The sequence below is a fragment of the Peromyscus californicus genome, unplaced genomic scaffold (assembly GCF_007827085.1).
Source record: "Peromyscus californicus insignis strain IS unplaced genomic scaffold, ASM782708v3 Scaffold_1__1_contigs__length_55948999, whole genome shotgun sequence".
Classification (NCBI taxonomy): domain Eukaryota; kingdom Metazoa; phylum Chordata; class Mammalia; order Rodentia; family Cricetidae; genus Peromyscus; species Peromyscus californicus.
Window position 1 is genome coordinate 52,578,936 of NW_026294492.1, and position 20,685 is coordinate 52,599,620.

At 40.5% G+C, this 20,685-nt stretch overlaps 1 protein-coding gene across 9 annotated transcripts in view; it reads left to right on the forward strand.

Moving 5' to 3' along the window:
- LOC128115864 (zinc finger protein 431-like) overlaps positions 1-20,685 on the forward strand; it is a 101,402-nt gene that overhangs the window by 71,763 nt on the left and 8,954 nt on the right. Inside the window, exon 2 of one of the 9 annotated variants that reach the window (XR_008220307.1) lies at positions 1,095-1,184. The exons of the other annotated variants lie outside the window; for them this stretch is intronic. The gene's annotated coding sequence lies outside the window, so the exon portion shown is untranslated. The remainder of the gene's footprint in view (positions 1-1,094; positions 1,185-20,685) is intronic. 9 annotated transcript variants of the gene reach the window in all.

Here is a 20,685-nt window from a genome sequence, read left to right on the forward strand (position 1 = left end):
CTTGTATAATAAAAAGGACACCAATTTCTGGAGCACCTGTGTTCTCAACTAATCAAATAAATTAGGACAGGCAGGTTGTAATTCAGGAAAAATATGTGGCTCAATGTCCTTAGGATTCAGTTAGAAAACCACAGCTGTATGCCATTCTCGTAGTAGTAGTATTATATTTTCCTGACTCTCTTAATATAGTTACTGACACTCAATATTCAGAAAGAGTTGTTTTACATATTGAAACCACTAAATTTATTCCGGGTGATTCAATATTAACTTTGCTAGTCATTCAACTGCTATGAGTAATCAAAAATAGAAATCATCCATTGTACATAACACATATCAGATCCCATAGGGATCTACAGGCCTTCTAGCATGAGGTAATGATGAAATTGATCAGCTATTAATAAGAAATGTGCTAGAAGTCTCAGAATTTTGTAAAAAATGCCATGTTAATAGCAAAGGAATACACAAGGAAATTATAAGGAAATGACTTACTTGTTCCCTGTATATCCAAACTCCATTACTTGCAGGAAGTAACCTAAATGTGCCCAAGAAAATGAAATTTGGCAAATGAATGTGTTTCATTTTTTCAGAGTTTGGATAAAGTATGTGCACCATACCATAGATACATATGCAGAATTTCAATGGGCAAATGCTTTAAGTTCTGAAAAGGCTGATTCCATAATTACTCATTTATTAGAAGTCATGGCCGTTATGGGGATACATGACCAAATTAAGACTGACAATGCTTCAGCAAAAGTCTCTAGTAAAATGAAAATATTGCAACATAAAACATATCACAGGTACACCAGATAATCCTACAAGATAGTTATAGAAAGATCTAATTGCACTTGAAAAGATGTGCTTATCAAACAGATAGGAGTAATAAAGACCCTCAGGGATAGGTGACACAACTCTGTTTTAATTTTAATTTTTTAAAATGCTAATGAGGGAGGAACAACAGCTGCAGAGAGACATTGGATATGAAAAAAAACCTGCTGAATTAAAACAGCCTGTATATTTTAAAGATGTGTTGACCTCAGAATGGAAACTGGAATGTGTGCTACATTGGGGAAGAGGTTTTGCTTTTATTTCTACAGGATAAAAAAAGCTGTGGATACCATCAAGATTGATAAAGATTAGATTCAAACAGGAGAGACCTCCTGAATGAGAAGAGGTTCATCAGACAGGTAGGTCATTCGAACCGAACTAACTTTAAAAGGCTAACAAATGTCTTTCATTTGATCAAACGTGAAATAATTAAAAATAAGCTATAATAATAATTTTTAGTGATAATTTACCAAGGGCACTCTTGCCTTACCGGCAAGATATTTTTTAAACCACTTTTATTAATTCCATGTTAGAATGCTAGACTGTAAATTGTCATGTGGCCCACACCATCTTGGACATCAGCTTTTGAACTTTCTCCTTAAATAAAAGGATATTTTATTGTTATTCAAAACACAGTTAAGAGCTTTAGAATGTTTTAAGTAAGTTCAAATGGTTACTACAGTTCAAACTAGTTTTCCAAATCTCTAAGAGTTAGAGTGATTTGGAGATAAGATAAGTTTTTTGAGCTGGGTGGGTTTAGTTCATGCCTTTAATCCCAGCAGAGATACCCAGATCTTTATAAGTTAGTTGTTTTCTAAATTCTAGTGTTGCAGTGAAAAGTTGGTGGTGAACGCCTTTATTCCTGCCACCCAAGAACAAAACTCAGATATAGCTCCTAATTGGTATGATTGTGCACTAAAGAAATCACATGTCATTTTTATAGGTTATGTTTTAAAATCCCTCTACAGTGTTACACAACCCTGACCAATATTGAACAAGATGATACCCTAATTATGGATGTCATAATTATTGGTGAATTGGCAACTGGGGACTCTTCATAAAGCCAAAAGGAGCCATCAACATTTGCCTGTTGGTTTCTATTACAAATGATTTCCATATTGGGAGAATATTCTGTCTTTAAGAAACAAATCTGGAAATTTTATGAGGAATGGAGAACCTTATATACAGTCATTGCCAAACTACCCTTTGCTCATAAGGGTGCTGCTTACAATGGTGGATTGGATCCATTTGAAGGCAGAGTCCTTTCCAGACTTAGCAATGGAAGGAAAGGTATTACTGTGGAAATGTATTCCTTTGTGACCAGAATGTGGTAGCAAAAGGGTCTGTGCCTTTCCCACATTGAGGAAATAGCTCAGCTGCCCATAATCCCCATCTATAAACTGGTTACCCCTCCCCCAACAGAAGCACATATTGTACTGTGGGGGCCAACTAAATGGTCACAACAGTTGGCAAATTCATGTTTTACTGATGACTCTTCAACCATAGATGGAACATAAACTAAATGGAAAGTGGCCGCCTGTAGACCTGGGGATGGAATGGCCATTACTGAGGAAGGAATCACAAAATCAGCACAGCACTATTGGCTATAAGACAAACAACTAGGAAAACAATAGGAAAATCACTATCTTCTCCCATTCATGGGGCATGTGCAATGGTATAGCTATATGGTCATCAAATTGGAAAACCACTAACTGGCAGCTAAATGGCAAAGATATCTGTTCATGGGAGACATGACTGGAAATGGCAAAACCTAGAAAGACTTAGCAAGGACATCAAATTCTGTGTAGCTCAAACAGGCAAGACAGACAAAATGTCTGAAAATAATGAAATAGTGGGCAAATTGGTGATGTGTTTAAGACTAGAATATAAAAATCTTCCAGGAAATAAATTCAGAATAAATCAGCAAAAATGATAGATTACACATTGGAAAAACTTGGAAGTTCACTCCTAATACTAAAAAATAGAGGGAAATGGAGAACCAAATTAAACTAGGACAGCCTTATGAGAATAACAGTTTTAAGGAATTAGTAGCCAAGTAGTAGTTCACTCTTTTAATCATAGAACTTGGGAAGCACACACCTTTAATTCCAACACTTGAGAGGAAGAGGAAGGCACATAAGAATTACAGTGATTTAAATTTAAATGCTGCTTGCAAAAAGCAGGTGGAAATGCAAAGAGAACGTCCTTTGTGATCTAAAAATAAATACAATTAAAACTTGAATTTATATATATATATATGAATATAGGTACATATATATCCATACATACTAAGGTATAGCTAGTTTCAAAATTACAATGGTATTTTCTAATTGAAAGATAGTAGTTTTTATGCTGCCAGAAATAATTTTGCCTTAGGAAAGATACAAATTGCCAAAACAGGAACCACACACACACACAGAGTTAGTTTTTGTTAACTTGAGTATATCTTTATATCCTTAGGAATTTATCATTGTACAAAATCCATTCTAATCTAAAATATTTTGGAGAATTGCTATTGTCTCCATAGTTTAAAAAATAGATAAAATAATAAGCAGGGGACTCATTAGGACTAATAAATTTTATAGATGCTGCCTTTTAACAACAACAACAGTCTCAGATGATCCTGGCTTTCCTTCTTGGCAGGTTTTTCCTGCTAGTGTTTTAGAGAGATGGAGTTACCAGCTCTCATCCTTCAGTAAGATTGGATTTATTCATTTATTATTATTTTTTTAAGCAGGAAACAGATAGAGTACATTAAGTCCTTTGTTCCAATTTTTGTCTCCTTTACATTTCTCTCTCCAAACTACTCATGTTCCATCCATTTCAACTTTCTGCGAACTAGACTCCATTCTCAAGTACCTCATTCCAAATGTTTTCTTCTACTATATCCTTTCTACATTCACAATCCATTTGCAATATTTTTTTCTCTCAAGTTAGATCACTTTCTCCTCTTAGTGCATCTTTATCCTTTATGTGCTAATTTATATATGAGATCAGTTAATGCTGAACCATTTTGGAGGAAGGATACCCATTTTGGAGAAAGATGTGCAAACGGGGGTTTCAACGCTATCCATTGTGACTGTAAGCCTTTGATTCTTTTTAGTCCATCCAAAAAAAACTATGATCCAAATTTAAATAAACAGCAAAGTCAGTAAAAAGATTCAGTGACAGCCAGGCATGGTGGTGCATGCCTTTAATTCCAGCACTCAGGAGGCAAAGGCAGAAGCAGGTGGATTTCTATGAGTTCCAAGACAGTCTGGTACACAGAGAAACCCCATCTCTAAAAGCAAAAAAAAAAAAATAATAATAATAATAACAAACAAATATAGAAAATATTCAATGGATGAGAAACATCTAATAAAAGCTGATTGATTACAGCAATATTATACTTTTATTCTGTATAACCCAGAGTAGGTACAATCTTTTGTGTGGATCATGGAATCTGGGTGTAAATTTGCTGTTTGTCCTTTTCAAGAGCCATCTATAAAAGCAAATACTATAGGATTTTTGTTTCTTTTTCAAGACACAGTTTCTCTTTTTAGCCCTGGATGTCTTGGAACTCACTTTATTGACCAGGCTGGCTTTGAGCTCAGAGGTCTGCCTGCCTCTGCCTCCCTAATGCTGTCATAAAAGGCTTGTATCACTATACCCAATTAGGGTTTTAAGATGTAACTGTAGGCAATACTCATAGAGTATTTTTATATTGTCTTGGAACAAAGATCTTTATTTTTTAAAAGTTCCTTAGTAATATGTTACTGTGACCTACCAGTTATGACCAGTGTGGAATAAACAATTTGCCAGCATTTCATTCAGTGCAACAAGAATTTTGTGGGCTGCTGACTAGTAAGAAACCATTTCTATGAGCTACTGCTTTAGCAGGCACATTATTTAATAAGCTAATAACTTGCTCTATTTCAGGTGTTATATTTTTATAGAATTAACTGAGAGTTTCCCAAAAGAACTTTAGAAGAAAATCTAAATACTCAATAGTCATAAACAGATAAGAGTAGTTTTAAGTTTCAAACCCTGGACAAATATCTGAGGTGACTATTTAATATATCAAAGCTAAACCTGACCACCAGGTTCTCCCAGCATCCCTCAGTTCCTACAGGACATGGCTGGTATACCCCACCCCCTACCCTGAACTCTCTATCTCAAGGGTTTAGCTTACCTTCATTAAGAGGCTCTTCAGTATATAATCCAGAGACATTTTGGTCACCCACCCTTCCATTGGACCTATGACCTCCTGGCTGCTCCAACTGGATTCCCTCTGCCCTCTCTCTTTCTTCCCCTTCCCCCTCTACACATGGCTCAGCTCAGTCTGGTCATAGCCACTCTGGAATCTCCCAGATGTCCCTGTCTGTGGCTATGTTCTCCCACACATCTACAATAAAATTTCTCCTCCAACACACCTAGGAGCAGTCATGTCATTTTCTTTCCCTTTTATTTATTTTTGGCATTCATCTGATGCTCAAGGGAGCAGGCAAAAGCACCTTGTACTAAGCACTGCCATTTTGACTTCAGATTCTATTTTACCTGTAGGGTGAAATAAAATTCAGTTTCCTAGCCCTAGGGGAGCTGGGAACTTCACAATAGTTGAAAAACCTCCTCCTTAGACAATGGAAATGGTCTGTTATACCCCTAAGTTCTCTAAAATATGTCTATTTCTATCAGCAGAAACAACAAATTGAATGATTGGTTAGATTGAAAATTTTACATGTTGTGTCAGTTGACAATGGTGGTACACACAAGGAAATTCCCTAATCTTTGACTCCTAATTGGTGAAAATTATAACTGTAATGTGGCAACAAATAGTTATGGTTTTATGCTTATAAGCCCTGTTTCTGTCCTGCTTAAGGCTGTCAAGGAAAAGTAAGGCTCCCCAGTCATTGTCCTGAAGGTCTGATCAACCATCAACTCTGATTGTGTGGTGATTTCATAAAGGTTTTGCTGTTTCATGAAGCTGCTTTTCTATCTCTTTCATTGTGTCACACAACAGACAAGGTGTAACAGTAAAATCCATGAGTGGCTTATATGCGTTCCCTCCCCAAGGAACTCTGTGGCTCTGAACCAAGCTGCTGATTTGACTCTCCTAAGATATGTATGGGTCATTTGCTTCTGCTGTCATGCCACCTATCACATTTGACTCTAGAGTCTGCCTCTTCAGCTGCATCTTCCATCCACCTTACTTCACCATCCATCTCTCCTCCCCTGCTTAGTAAGTGTCCTCTCTCCTGCTATGCCCTTTTTGGCCCCCCACCATATGGGTTAATAGGTTTTCTGTATTGTAATAACAGGTTTCTTCATTGACAGAGTAAGCCAGATCATGCTGAATTGAAAAAGCAAATATGTATATTTGAGCAAAGCAACTCCTGAGAGAGTCCTTCAGCTCCAGAGATTGGGGCTGGAGAAGTCATGCACCCAAACTAAAGTAGGGAGCTTATATAGCCTGTAGGCGAGGGGTGATGACATGTCTGCCATAAGCTATGTTTGTGCCCAAGTATGGTCAAAAGCTGAGCACATTAGATAGGGACTTGGGCTGCAGGCAACTTTAGGGGAGGAGCTGCTGCAGCCTTCAAGAATGCAGAATTTGGCTCTTTGGCACTTTTACTTTTTTCGGTATTCTTTGAGAAGGTGGAGTCTGGAGAGAGAGGAATGGTGCTTTCTGTATCAAGCAGGAGTGATCTGGAGGTTCCAGCTGAACATCCCAACATTTTGGGGGACATGGGTGCTGATTCAAATCTCACTACTTCTGACTTGTGATGATGTGGGGAGGGGAGTCATGAGTCAGAGGGCTTATGCTCAGCAGGAGGTAGGGGTGAAGAAGCATTCCATTAACAGCCACTCTGGAGACCTCAGAAATCCATTATGGGAGGAAGCAGAGAAGGCAAGATGCTTAGAGGAAAAAATAGAGTATTACCCCTGGCCATATGAATGGGGCTAGCTATGGGAAGAATAAAGATTGTCAGAAAGAATGGAATAGAGATTTGTCCTGGTTGTATTGGCAAAGGTCTTCAAACAATTTCTGAAGTGAATCAATATTTGATTCCACCGGGCCAGATTCATTGATACAGTAGCAATACTCTTTACCCAGAAATATGCAGGTGCCTATTCAAGCTGGAACAGATTGACTGACACCTTGGTGTCATAGCAAAGGCTATGGCTTTGGGTTAAAAGATATGAACATTTTGGGGGAAAGTATAGCACATAAGACAAAATAGACAAAGGCAAATGAACAAGACAGAAGAGCAGATAGGCTGACCATCATGGCTCTCTTTGAGACATTCTGGAAAACCAGAGGGTGGAGGGTCTCAGTTGCTCTACAAACCATTCATCTTGGGTAGAAGCCTGCTAGAGCCTGGAGAGATGGTACCAGTACTGATGTCCCAGGATCTTGGCACCTGAAGGGGTAGTGAGGATCACAGTGTAGGGTCCTGCCTGCCAGGACTCTCGAGACTTAGAAGATAATTTCTTGAGGAGTACCTGGTTCCTCAGGGAGAGTGGGGTGGGCTCAGGAGCAGTTGGTTCTGTTGGCATGGAGGCAGGGAGATAACTGTCAGCATGTGAATGGAGAAAGGATCATAGGAGGGAAAAGTAGGGTAGGTCTTTGGCCAATGGAGGGCCAAGAGATGGTGGCTAAGGAACAATGGCCCTCTGTAAAGCATCTCAAAAGATAGGCCTATATGAGAGTGTGGAGTGGCCTGGATCTGGGTAAGTACAGTGGAAAGGAGGGAAGGCAAAGAAAAGTTGAGTTCAATAGAAAGCTTGTTGAGTTGTTGTTTGATGAGTCCATTGGCCCTGTCCACCTTTCCTCAGGATTGTGGGTGGTAGGGAATATGGAGTTTCCAGGAGATATTGAGGGCTTCAGACATGAGCTTGATGATCCTGGACCACCACATCTGCTGTTTCTCTGGAAGTGGGGAATGCCTCTATCCATTCTGTAAAATTGTCAGTAAGAGTTAGGAGATAGCGGAGTTTTTTGTGAATGAGCCTGTGGGTGAAGTCAACTTGCCAGTCCTTAACCAGTTGGTATCCTTGGAACTGGTGCTATATCAGGTGTGTCTGGAGGGTCCCCTGTGGATTAGCATTGGCACACATCTGTCAGGAGTAGACTGGTAAAATATGGGCTCAAAGGTGGGTGGAATAAAAGAGGGTCTCTAAGTTTGGGGGAGCGGGAGATCCCAGCTGGATCAACAACAGAGAGGGAGAACAAGGAATAGGAGACCATGGTAAATGAAGACCACATGAGAATAGGAAGAAGCAAAGTGCTAGAGAGGCCCACAGAAATCCACAAAGATACCCACACAACAGACTGCTGGCAATGGTCGAGAGACAGCCCGAACTGACCTACTCTGGTGATGGGATGGCCAAACACCCTAATTGTTGTGCTAGAAACCTCATCCAACTACTGAGGGATCTGGATGCAGAGATCCATGACTAGGCCCCGGGTGGATCTCTGGGAGTCCAATTAGCGAGAATGAGGAGGGTTTATATGAGCGAGAATTGTTGAGACCAAGGTTGGATAAAGCACAGGGACAAATAGCCAAATGAATGGAAACACATGAACTATGAACCAATGGCTGAGGGGTCACCAACTGGATCAGGCCCTCTGAATGGGTGAGACAGTTGATTGGCTTGATCTGTTTGGGAGGCATCCAGGCAGTGGGACCAGATCTTGTGCTCATTGCATGAGTTGGCTGTTTGAAACCTGGGGCCTATGCAGGATTGTTTGGCTCGGCCTGGGAGGAGGGGACTAGACCTACCTGGACTGAGTCTACCAGGTTGACCTCAGTCTGTGGGGAAGGCTTTGCCCTGGAGGAGATGGGAATGGGGGGGGGGGGTTGGGGGGAAGGTGAGGGGGACGGGAGGGGAGAGAACAAGGGAATCCGTGGCTGATATGTAGAACTGAATTGTATTGCAAAATAAATTAAAAAAAAAAAGAGGGTCTCTAAGAAGTGGAACAAAGCCTTGGGGACTATATATATATATATATATAAGGTTTGGTGGATGTCTAAAATGATGGAGAGTGCCTGATCCTGAGGGAGGATGAGGCATTTGTTTATGTAGAACCATCCATCTTTTGTCTGTATGGCCCCTTTATTTGGGAGTTTATTTCTCTCCTCTGGTTGGTAACAGGGCTGATAGGAGGGTTTCAAAAACAATACATGTACTATTGATCCAGTGGGCCTGGAGGCTGGTCACTGGGCTACCAAGTCAGCTCTGGCATTGCCTAAGGCCAATGGGTCCTTGGAGCACTGATGTCCCCAGCAGTGGATTATAGATACCTCTGCAGGGAGCTGTAGGATCTCCAAGAGCTTCGCTATAAGGGATCCATTGACAATGTGAGTGCCCTTGGTAGTGAGAAAGACACTTTCCTTCCAATGGGTAAGTGCTACTAAAAAGGCATATTTAGAATTGGTGTAGATGTTAGCCCATTGACTCTTAGCTATTTGGAGTGCTCTAGTTAAGGCAATTTTTTGAGAAGAGATCCCCACTGGCAGGCTGGTTGCTTCAACTGTTTTAGTGGAAGTGACTAACACATAAGCCACCTGGCAGTTTCCTGATCTGTCTATAAAGGAGCTTCCATTAACAAAGATAGTGAAATAGGGATCTGTGTGAGGCTGGTCTAGGAGACTAGGCCAGGATGAGTGTAAGGCCCCCACAGATCTCCAGGCAGAAGTGGGAAGGGGTATCAGAGGAAGAAGGGACAGGGAGAAGGGTTGCAGAGACCTGTGAGGCAATTAAGGAAAGAAGATGGGAGTTGAAAGAGAATGTGAAGGCCAAGAAGAGGGAGGCCCCAAATTGCCTGAGGATACAGTGGCCAAATAAATATATCAGACAAATGGGTATGACTAGAAAAGAGTGTAAAAAGAATCATCCTGCAAGAATGCCAGGGAGTGGCAGGGTCTTAGGCAGAAAGGAGGGAGTCCCATCCACCCCTGTGACAGAAATCGGCAAGGGAACTGTGGTATTGAGTAAAAGGTCAACATAGAAAGAAAAATTAGCCTCCATGCCCACCAGGAGCATGGTGGACTTATCTGCTACCTGGAGCATTACCCTTGGCTTGGCAAGGGTGATGGGAGTCCCTGAGTCTGGGTGCCATCAGTCCTTTGCCAGGTTGAGGAGCTCAAAGGCTGGAAGAGTCTTAGATGCCTGTGCTGGTGGAGCTGGACCTCTGTGGCATGGCATATAGGATGAGCCTGCATGGGGGCATTCTGACTTCCAGTGGCCAGGCTGCCGGCAGACAGGGCATGTCCTTGTTTGTAGCTGAGGATTAGGGCAGCATCAGGACCAATGGCCTTTCTGGCCCCGTATTTGAAGCAGGCCCCTGGTGGAGTTGACTTTAGCTGGGCCCTAGTGGGATGGACCCTTGTGGACTTCCCCTGTTCCCTCTGCGGCAGTGCCAATGGCCTCAGAGCAGCTGCCAGGGCATGAACTTGGAGCACAGCCTTCTGTTGTAGCTGAACCTGCTGAGAAGAGTCAGCTGTCTCCTTTCAGGTGTTAAAAATATTTAAAAGCCATTTCACCAATTTTTGTACAGAGGTTTAGGAAACATCTTCAGCCTTGTTGGAAGAAGTGGGTCAATGTGTAGTAGGCTTTCAAGTCTCAAATGCTAAATCTAGGTCTAATGTGCTTTGGTCTCCTTCTGCTGCCTGCTGATCAGGATGTAGAACTCTCAGCTCATTATCCAGAATATTGCTTCCATGCTTCTTCTCATGATGACAATGGACTAAACCTCTGAAATATAATTAAATGTTACAATTAAATATTTTCCTTTCCAAGAATTCCTGTGGTCATGATGTCTCTTCACAGTAATAAAACCCTAGTTAATGGAGACATTGGTACTAGGGACTGGGCTATTGCTGTGATTGGTCTGACTGTGTTTTTGTTTGAAGGAATTTGAACCTTGGGATTTTGAGTTAGGAAAGCAATGGAATGCTTTAAGAGCTGCTTAATAGACCATGTTAGAGCATGGAGGACAGTGGTGATGAGGTGTGATTTGAACTGTGGGTGCCCAGCTTAAGAGGTTTGAGAAGAGAAGAATGTTAGTATATTGCCAAGAAACTGGTTTTGTTATATTTTGGTGAAGAATGTGTGTGATTTCTGCCCTTGTCCTAAGAGTCTGCCTGTGGCTAAAGTGAAAGGTTTGGGATTAATTCCTTTGACAGAGGAAATCTCAAAACAGTCTAGATTGACTTTGTGGTGTGGTTACTAGTCTTCACTCTTATGATGATTTATAATGAAAAGGAGCAAGGTGAACAATGAAAAATTAAAAATGTACAATTTGAAGAGAAAGGGGGCACCAGGAAGAAGAATGGGGCTATGTCCTATTTTCAGGGAGATAAACAGATTAAGAAATGGAATAAAGACAGTGGCAACTTCAGGGCATGATCACACTCAGCTAAGCTTCATAACCAAGGAAAAGTATAACTATCTAGTCTTCAACTTTATCAAAGACCTCAGAAGAATATAATATTATCTAAGTAAATAGGAGGAGCATTGTTAGCAACTTTCAAAAATCCAGAAAGACATAGACAGCTGGCTATCTGGACAGTTACCCAAAGTTTTTCTGCAACGTTGGGGCATCCATTCTTTAGCCCATAGACTTAGTCTCTCAATCATTTGTGTGTGTGTGTGTGTGTGTGTGTGTGTGTGTGTGTGTGTGTGTGTGTGTGTTCTGTAAAATGTCTGGCAGTTTCTTCTTCAAAGCAGGAACCTGAAGGACCATCTCACCTTGTAAAGTTCAGTGGTCGCCTTCCTATGGGTCTTGCATGTCCAGTTGATACAACATTTTGTCAAGCAGTCCAGGCAAGAACAGTTTCTTGCCCAAATGGCTATTTTTGAGATAAAAAAAAGAAGATAAACTCTATATGGAGTGTCTTCGATGCCCATCTTTCTCTTTGAAGTAAATCAGTGCTGCCGGGAACAGACATATCTCACTGTCCAGAAAGTCTAAGTTTTTAAAACATTTTAAATGTCATATTCTGTAGGTCTTTGAAGTGTTTGAAGATTACCTAGTAATTGAATTATATCTGTGTATACCTAGAAAACTTAACATGACTATAAGTTTGACTATCATAGACTAATTATTAATCTGTATTTTAATTATCCATTACAATTTAAATGAGTTACATACATAAACATAATACCTTAAACAAGAGTAGAAATATATATAAAGTATAACAAAATTAAATTTGTATCAATAAACTAAAATCTATAGCAATGTAGAATATTTATCCTATATTTTTATATCATATCCCCCTTTCTTCTTTTGGGAGGAGATTGACTATGACCAAAAACATTTTGTAACCAACAACCTAAACAAAGACAAACATCCATAATCCATTTTTGGGGAACGTGAGCATAGTTTTCTAGGCTATTCCTGCTGATAGAGGGTATTGGTAATCTTATGGGGATACAAAGAAAATTTTAGAATTATGGTCAAGTCCTGACTGGAGTAGTCTGTGAGGCTGTATTCTCTGAGCCAGTGGCTTTGAAGTTGATTTTGGATGTTGGATGATCTGGGCCGTGGTGTCATTGGAGACCTTTCAGAAGGTCTTGGCTAGTCAAAGCATATTAGCCTAGAAGCAATCCACAGGTTCTCATCTTCTGTGGAAACAAAAGCAGAACATCTTTCCAAAGCAACATATCCTTAGACATAAACTTTGAAGTCCAGATACCTTTAAAATGTATATATTGGCTTAACTCAATAGCTTTTACAATCAAATATCTTTCTACAGTTAAAAATCCCAAAGACAATATAATCTAGACTCTCTGTGTAATTTTTATCTTTACATGGCTTATTTTTTATATTACCTTTACTTTCTTTTTAAAGACTTTATTTTTTAAGACTTTCTATTTCTTTATATAACTGTCTATATATTTTCTCTCTCTTTCAAGCCTATGTATATTTTTATACAAATTGTAAACCATTTAGAGGTTTATTTTATCTGAATCTGCTTTACTGTGAATCTGTTGCTTTAAACTGCAGCATTATTAGGACTAAAATAACAGCATTGGCTGCTGGCTTTGCCCACCTTACCTTTCCAACATGGCAGGGTAATTCACCACAAGTTCTGGGAGTGATGCTCTTCGCTGACTCTGGGAGGCAGTAGGTCCATGCCTCCATCCAGAAGCATGTAGCCCAGAAACCTTTTTTTCAAATGTAACTAGCAAAAGCTAAATCCATCATGCAGTGTACTGTGTGGCTTGGAGATGCCTCTGTGTACTGCAGCAGGAATCTGCCATGCTGTGTTTCAGCCAACAAGCCTCAAACCCACCATACTGTAACTCAAGCCCTCAGGCCTCAGCGTCTCTGTATCACAGCTTTTTTGAGAGACACAACTAGGAAGCTGCTCTTGGCTCCATTTTAGAAGCCTTTTTAAAAGCTTTTTCATGTTTTGGGTGGAAATTCTTGTCCCATGTCTGGGCACCAAAGGCATGTGACAGGGGTGTCCTTGAATGGAGTCCTAGAGAGGCTATTGTGTGAAGCTATCAAGGTGAAGCCTGGATTGCCTTGTAGATTTGGAGATGCAGAACTGTGGGATACATGCCAAGGAGAACTGCTAACAGGGAGTGGAACCAGCCCAAGAGAAAAATGTGTGTTGCAGTCAACACAGATGAAAGGAGTTGGCATTCTAAAGAGTACTTTGACATCATAGATGGAGATGCAGAGTTTGGACTTTGCCCAAATGGTGTCAATCTTGCTTGGTCCAGTGTTTCCTTTCTATGATCCCCTTTCCTCCATTTGTAATGGTAGTGTATATCCTGTGCCACTGTATGTTGGAAGTATATGATCTGCTTTTATATTTTGATTTGACAGGGAGTTATAGTTAAGAGAGCACATGAATCTTAGAAGAGATTTTGAACTGTGGACTTTTAAACAAGTTTGAGAGTGTTATAGACTGTGGGGACTTTTGAATGTGAACTGAATGCATTATGTTATGATTACAAGCCTGTGAGGGCCAAGGTATGGGATATGGTAGTTTGAATAGGAGTGGCCCCCCATAGATTCATGTGTTTGAATGCTTGGCCCATAGGGACTGGCACTATTAGGGGTGTGGCCTTGTTGGAGTAGATGTAGACTTGGTTGAGGAAATGAATGACAGTAGATGTGGGTTTTGAAATCTGTGTGTCTCAGTCTCCTCCTCCTCCTGCTGCTGCTGCTTGTAGATCAAGACATACAACTCTCAGCTCCTTTTCCAGCACCATATCTGCCTGTATGCCACCAAGGTTCTTGCTGTGATGATAATGGACTAAAGTTCTGAACTGTAAGCCAGTCCCAATTAAAGTTTTTATAAGAGTTGACCTGGTCATAGTGTCTCTTCATAGCAATAAAATCCTAACTATGACCCTTGGGGACCTGGAATATCTGTGGTTGGATACCCTCTAGTAGTCACCTGAGCATGCACTCCTCCTCCTCCCTGAGACACCTGGTGTTCTGTGGTCTGGTCTCTGTGAACTCAGTAGGATATCCAGAAATGTGGAAATTCATGAGAGAATACTATTCAGGCATGGATTTTAGACAATAAAATGTCTTTACTAGCCAGCCTGGAACTACACTGAAGGTTTGTGTTCCCAATGTAGCCCCATTCCTCTTTCAGGATGAGTTTTTATGCACAAAAATCACATTCTGAGCTGACATACTTCAGTTAACAAGAACAGATAGCCAGAAGCAGAACTATAGAACCTAAAGAGCAAAGTTAGTTCATTTATAGATTTTGGCATAAATTTGGACTTTGCTTTACTATGTTTTTGTTTTTAGTTTTGGCAGGTGGTGTTGTATATATGCTCAGTTTTACAGCCTGTATTATATTTCCATCATAATTCAGTTGTGCTAAAGTCTGGGGTCCTCCTAAGGTCTGGGACATTTTACGGGACTGAGATGAAGGTGTATTCTTTAGTGTTTAGGTGAAGGGTTCTGTAAATATTACTTAGTCCTATTTGGTTTATAATGTCTGGTAGCTTCAGTATTTCTCTGTTTAGTTTTTATCTAGATTGCCTTCCATGGGTGAGAATGTGGTATTGACATCTTCCACTATCAGGGTGTGAAGGTCAGTATTCAATTTAAGCTGTAGTAGTCTTTCTTTTTTCAAATGAGGGTGCTCTTGTGTTTGGAGAATAGATGTCAGAAATTGAGACATTGCTAGGTGAGTGTCTAGGCTCAGCCTAGATCCCATCCCTGGGCAACAGCCACTCTGGGGAAGACCTGCCCAACGTGGCCCCAGGTTCTGGCCATGGGGCAGGTTCCCTTCTAGCCCTACTGGGAAGACCCCCCTTCGCTTAGACCCCCAGCAGACCCTGAAATCTCCACACCCTGCCCCCATCCGGCCGAGACCCCAGACACTTCCTGAGACTTGGAGACCAGCCCCCAGTTCCCATCCTGCCCCGGACTTCCCTTCAGGATCAGAGGTAAGTGCCTGGGCTCAGCCTAGACCCCATCCCTGGGCACCAGCCACTCCAGGGAAGGCCTGCCCAGCTTGGCCCCGGGTTCTGGCCACCGGGCAGGTTCCCTTCTGGCCCTGCCGGGAGGGCTCCCCTTCTCCAAGACCCCCGGCAGACCCTACAGTCTCCACTCCCTGCCCCCACGCCCATCCGCCGGAGACCCCAGCCACTTCCTGAGACTTAGAGACCGGCCCCCAGCTCCCATCCTGCCCCCAGACTTCCCTTCTAGACAAGAGACTTCCCTTCTGGACAAGAGCGCCCATCTTACCCCAGACTTCCTGTCTGGAAAAGAGTTTCCGTCCTGCCCCAGAGTTCCCATTTGGACAAGAGAGCTCCCATCTGGACAAGAGAGAGAGACTTCCTGAATCTGTCACCTCTATCTGGACCAAGTGTGCTGATAAGACCAAGAACGAACTACAAGGAGATGGAAAGACATCAAGGCAGAAGTACATACAACAAAATGAAGAGCAATAAAGCATCACCAGAACCTAGCCCTCCTCCAACATCTGGACCTGAACATCAAAAATTGGAAGAAGCAGAAGAAAACAGCCTTATGAATAACATCATGAAGAAGGTAGAGGCTTATATAGAGGAAAAGACAAAAACTGGGAAAAATGCTATAAAAAACTAGAGGAAAGGACAAATAAAGTAGAAGAAAACAATAAAGTCCTGGAAGAAAACAATAAAGCACTGAAAGAAAATCATGAAAAAGCAATGAAACAAATGAAGGAAACAGTCCAAGACCTGAAAAGGGAAATAGAAAAAATGAAGAAGACACAAACAGAGGGAATGATGAAAATAGAAAATCTGAGTAAACGATTGGGAACTTCAGATGCAAGTATAACCAACAGAATGCAAGAGATGGAAGAGAGGATCTCTGGTGTTGAAGATACGGTAGAAGAAAGAGATTCATCAGTCAAAGAAAACACTAAAGCCAACAAACTCATGACCCAAAATGTCCAAGAAATATGGGACTCCATGAAAAGACCAAACCTACAAATAATAGGGATAGAAAAAGAAGAATACCAACTCAAAGGCACAGAAAATATATTCAACAAGATCATAGAAGAAAACTTTCCCAACTTAAAGAAGGAAATACCTATGAAGATACAAGAAGCCTATAGAACACCAAACAGACTAGACCCCCCAAAAAAGTTCCCTTACCACATAATAATTAAACAACTAAACGTACAGAATAAAGAAAGAGTATTAAGAGCAGTTAAGGAAAAAGGCCAAGTGACTTACAAAGGCAAACCCATCAGAATAACACCCGATTTCTCAATGGAGACTTTGAAAGCCAGAAGGACCTGGACAGATGTAATGCAGATACTAAGAGACCATGGATGCCAGCCTAGATTAATATACCCAACAAAACTTTCAATCATCATAGACAGAGTGAACAAGACATTCCAAGGCAAAGCCAGATTTAAACAATACTTATCCACAAACCCAGCCCTACAGAAAGCACTAGAAGGAAAATTCCAACGTAAGGAAGTCAGATACACCCTTGAAAACACAGGCAATAGATAAAGCCACAGCAGTAAACCCCAAAGAAGAGAAGTACACACACACTACCACCAAAATATAACAGGAATGAACAATCACTGGTCATTAATATCCCTTAATATCAATGGACTTAATCCACCTATAAAAAGACATAGGCTTACAGAATGGATACGAAAGCAGGACCCATCTTTCTGCTGCATACAAGAAACACATCTCAAATTCAAAGATAGACACTACCTAAGAATAAAAGGCTGGGAAAAGACTTTCCAATCAAATGGTCTTAAGAAACAAGCTGGTGTAGCCATCCTGATATTCAGCAAAATAGACTTCAAACTAAAATCAATCAAAAGAGATCAAAAAGGGCATTACATACTCATCACAGGAAAGATCCACCAAGATGAAGTTTCAATTCTGAACATTTATGCCCCAAACACAAGGGCACCCACATATGTAAAAGAAACATTACTAAAGTTTAATCCACATATAAAACCCCACACATTAATAGTGGGAGACCTCAGCACCCCGCTTTCACCACTGGACAGATCCCCCAAATCGAAACTTAACAGAGAAATAAAGGACTTAACTGATGCCATGACTCAAATGGACTTAATCGATATCTTCAGAACATTCCATCCTAACAAAAAAGAATATACCTTCTTCTCAGCACCCCATGGAACCTTCTCTAAAATTGACCACATACTTGGCCACAAAGCAAATCTCAACAGATACAAAACAATTGGAATAACCTCCAAGTGTTCTATCAGACCACCATGGTTTCAAGTTAGATTTCAACAACAACAAAAACTACAGAAAGCCTACAATCTCATGGAAACTGAATAATGCTCAACTGAATCACCAATGGGTTAAGGAAGAAATAAAGAAAGAAATTAAAGACTTCCTAGAGATCAACGAAAATTAAGACACATACCCAAACTTATAGGACACTATGAAAGCAGTGCTAAGAGGGAAATTCATAGCACTAAATGCCCACATAAAGAAGTTGGAGAAATCTCACACTAGTGACTTAACAGCACACCTGAAATCTCTAGAACAAGAAGAAACAAAGCCTCCCAGGAAGAATAGATGCCAGGAAATTATCACATTGAGAGCTGAAATCAATAAAATAGAAACAAAGAGAACAATACAAAAAAATTAATGAAACAAAGAGTTGGTTCTTTGAGAAAATCAACAAGATAGACAAGCCCTTACAAACTAACCAAAAGACAGAGAGAGAGAGCATCCAAATCAACAAAATCAGAAATGAAAAGGGGGACATAACAACAGACATTGAGGAAATCCAGAGAATCATCAGGTCATACTTCAAAAAACTCTACTCCACAAAACTGGAAAATCTAAAAGAAATGGATAATTTTCTGGATAGGTACCACATATCTAAGTTAAATCAAGACCAGATAAACTATTTAAATAGTCCAATAACCCCTAAGGAAATAGAAACAGTCATTAAAAGTCTCCCAACCAAAAAAAGCCCAGGACCAGATGGTTTCAGTGCAGAATTCTACCAGAACTTCAAAGAAGAGTTAATACCAATACTCTCTAAATTGTTCCACACAAAAGAAACAGAAGGAACATTACCAAACTCCTTCTATGAGGCTACAATTACCTTGATTCCTAAACTAAACAAGGATACAACGAAAAATTAGAACTACAGACTGATCTCCCTCATGAACATTGATGCAAAAATACTCAATAAAATACTGGCAAACAGACTCCAAGAACACATCAAAACAATTATCCACCATGATCAAGTACGCTTCATCCCAGGGATGCAAGGGCGGTTCAACATACAAAAGTCTGTCAATGTAATACACCATATAAACAAACTCAAAGAAAAAAAACACATGATCATCTCACTAAATGCAGAAAAGGCATTTGACAAAATCCAACACCCCTCCTTCGTGATAAAGGTCTTGGAGCGATCAGGAATACAGGGAACATACCTCAAGATAATAAAGGCAATTTACAGCAAGCCAACAGCCAGCATCAAAGTAAATGGAGAGAAACTCAAAGCAATTCCACTAAAATCAGGAACGAGGCAAGGCTGTCCACTCTCCCCATACTTATTCAATACAGTACTTGAAGTTCTAGCCAGAGCAATAAGACAACATAAGGAGATTAAGGGGATAGAAATTGGAAAGGAAGAAGTCAAGCTTTCCCTATTTGCAGGTAACATGATAGTATACTTGAGTGACCCCAAAGATTCCACCAAGGAACTGATACAGCTTATAAACACCTTCAGCAACATAGCAGGATACAAGATCAACTAAAAAAAAAGTAGCCCTCCTATAAACAATTGACAAAGAGGCTGAGAAGGAAATTAGAGATACATCACCCTTTACAATAGCCACAAATGACATAAAATACCTTGGGGTAACACTAACCAAGCAAGTGAAGGACCTATATGACAAGAACTTTTAAGTCCCTGAAAAAAGAAATTGAAGAAGAGGTCAGAAAATGGAAAGATCTCCCATGCTCATGGATAGGCAGGACTAACATAGTAAAAATGGCAATTTTACCAAAAGCAATCTACAGATTCAATGCAATCCCCATCAAAATACCAACACAATTCTTCACAGACCTGGAAAGAATAATACTCAACTTCATATGGAAAAACAAAAAACCCAGGATAGCCAAAAGAACCCTGTACAATAAAACAACCTCTGGAGGCATCAAGATCCCTGACTTCAAGCTCTACTATAGAGCTACAGTAATAAAAACAGCTTGGTACTGGCATAAAAACCTGACATGTGGACCAATGGAATCGAATTGAAGATGCTGACATTAATCTGCACACCTATGAACATATAATTTTTGACAAAGAAGCCAAAAGTGTACAATGGAAAAAAGAAAGCATCTTCAACAAATGGTGCTGGCATAACTGGATATCAACGTGTAGAAGGCTTCTAATAGATCCATATCTATCACTGTGCACAAAACTTAAGTCCAAGTGGATCAAAGACCTCAACATAAATCCAGCTATTCTGAACCTGCTAGAAGAGAAAGTAGGAAGTAGTCTTGTACGCATTGACATAGGAGATCACTTCCTAAATATAACACCAGTAGCTCAGACACTGAGAGAAACAATCAATCAATGGGACCTCTTGAAACTGAGAAGCTTTTGTAGAGCAAAGGATACTGTCAACAAGGCAAAGCCACAGCCTACAGAATGGGAAAAGGTCTTCACCAACCCCACATCTGACAGAGGACTGATATCCAGAATATATAAGGAACTCAAGACATTAGACATCAAAATGCCCAACAGTCCAATTAAGAAATGGGCTATAGAACTAAACAGAGAATTCTCAACAGAGGAAACTCAAATGGCTGAAAGATATTTAAGGAACTGCTCAACATCCCTAATTATCAGGGAAATGCAAATCAAAACAACTCTGAGATACCACCTTAAGCCTGTCAGAATGGTGAAGATAAAAAGCACTGAAGACACCTTATGCTGGTGAGGATGTGGAGCTAGGGGAACTCTCCTCCACTGCTGGTGGGAATGCAAGCTTGTACAACCACTTTGGAAATCAATATGGATGCTTTCTTAGAAAACTGGGAATCAATCTCCCCCAAGATCCAGCTATACCACTCTTGGGCATATACCCAAGGAATGCTCAATCATACCACAAGGGCACTTGCTCAGCTATGTTCATATCAGCATTGTTTGTAATAGCCAGAACCTGGAAACAACCTAGATGCCCTTCAACTGAAAAATGGATAAATAAAATGTGGTACATATACACAATGGAATACTACTCAGCAGAGAAAAATAATGACATCATGAGGTTTGCAGGCAAATGGATGGATCTAGAAAAAATCATCCTGAGTGAGGTAACCCAGACTCAGAAAGACAAACATGGTATGTACTCACTCATAGGGGGATACTAGATG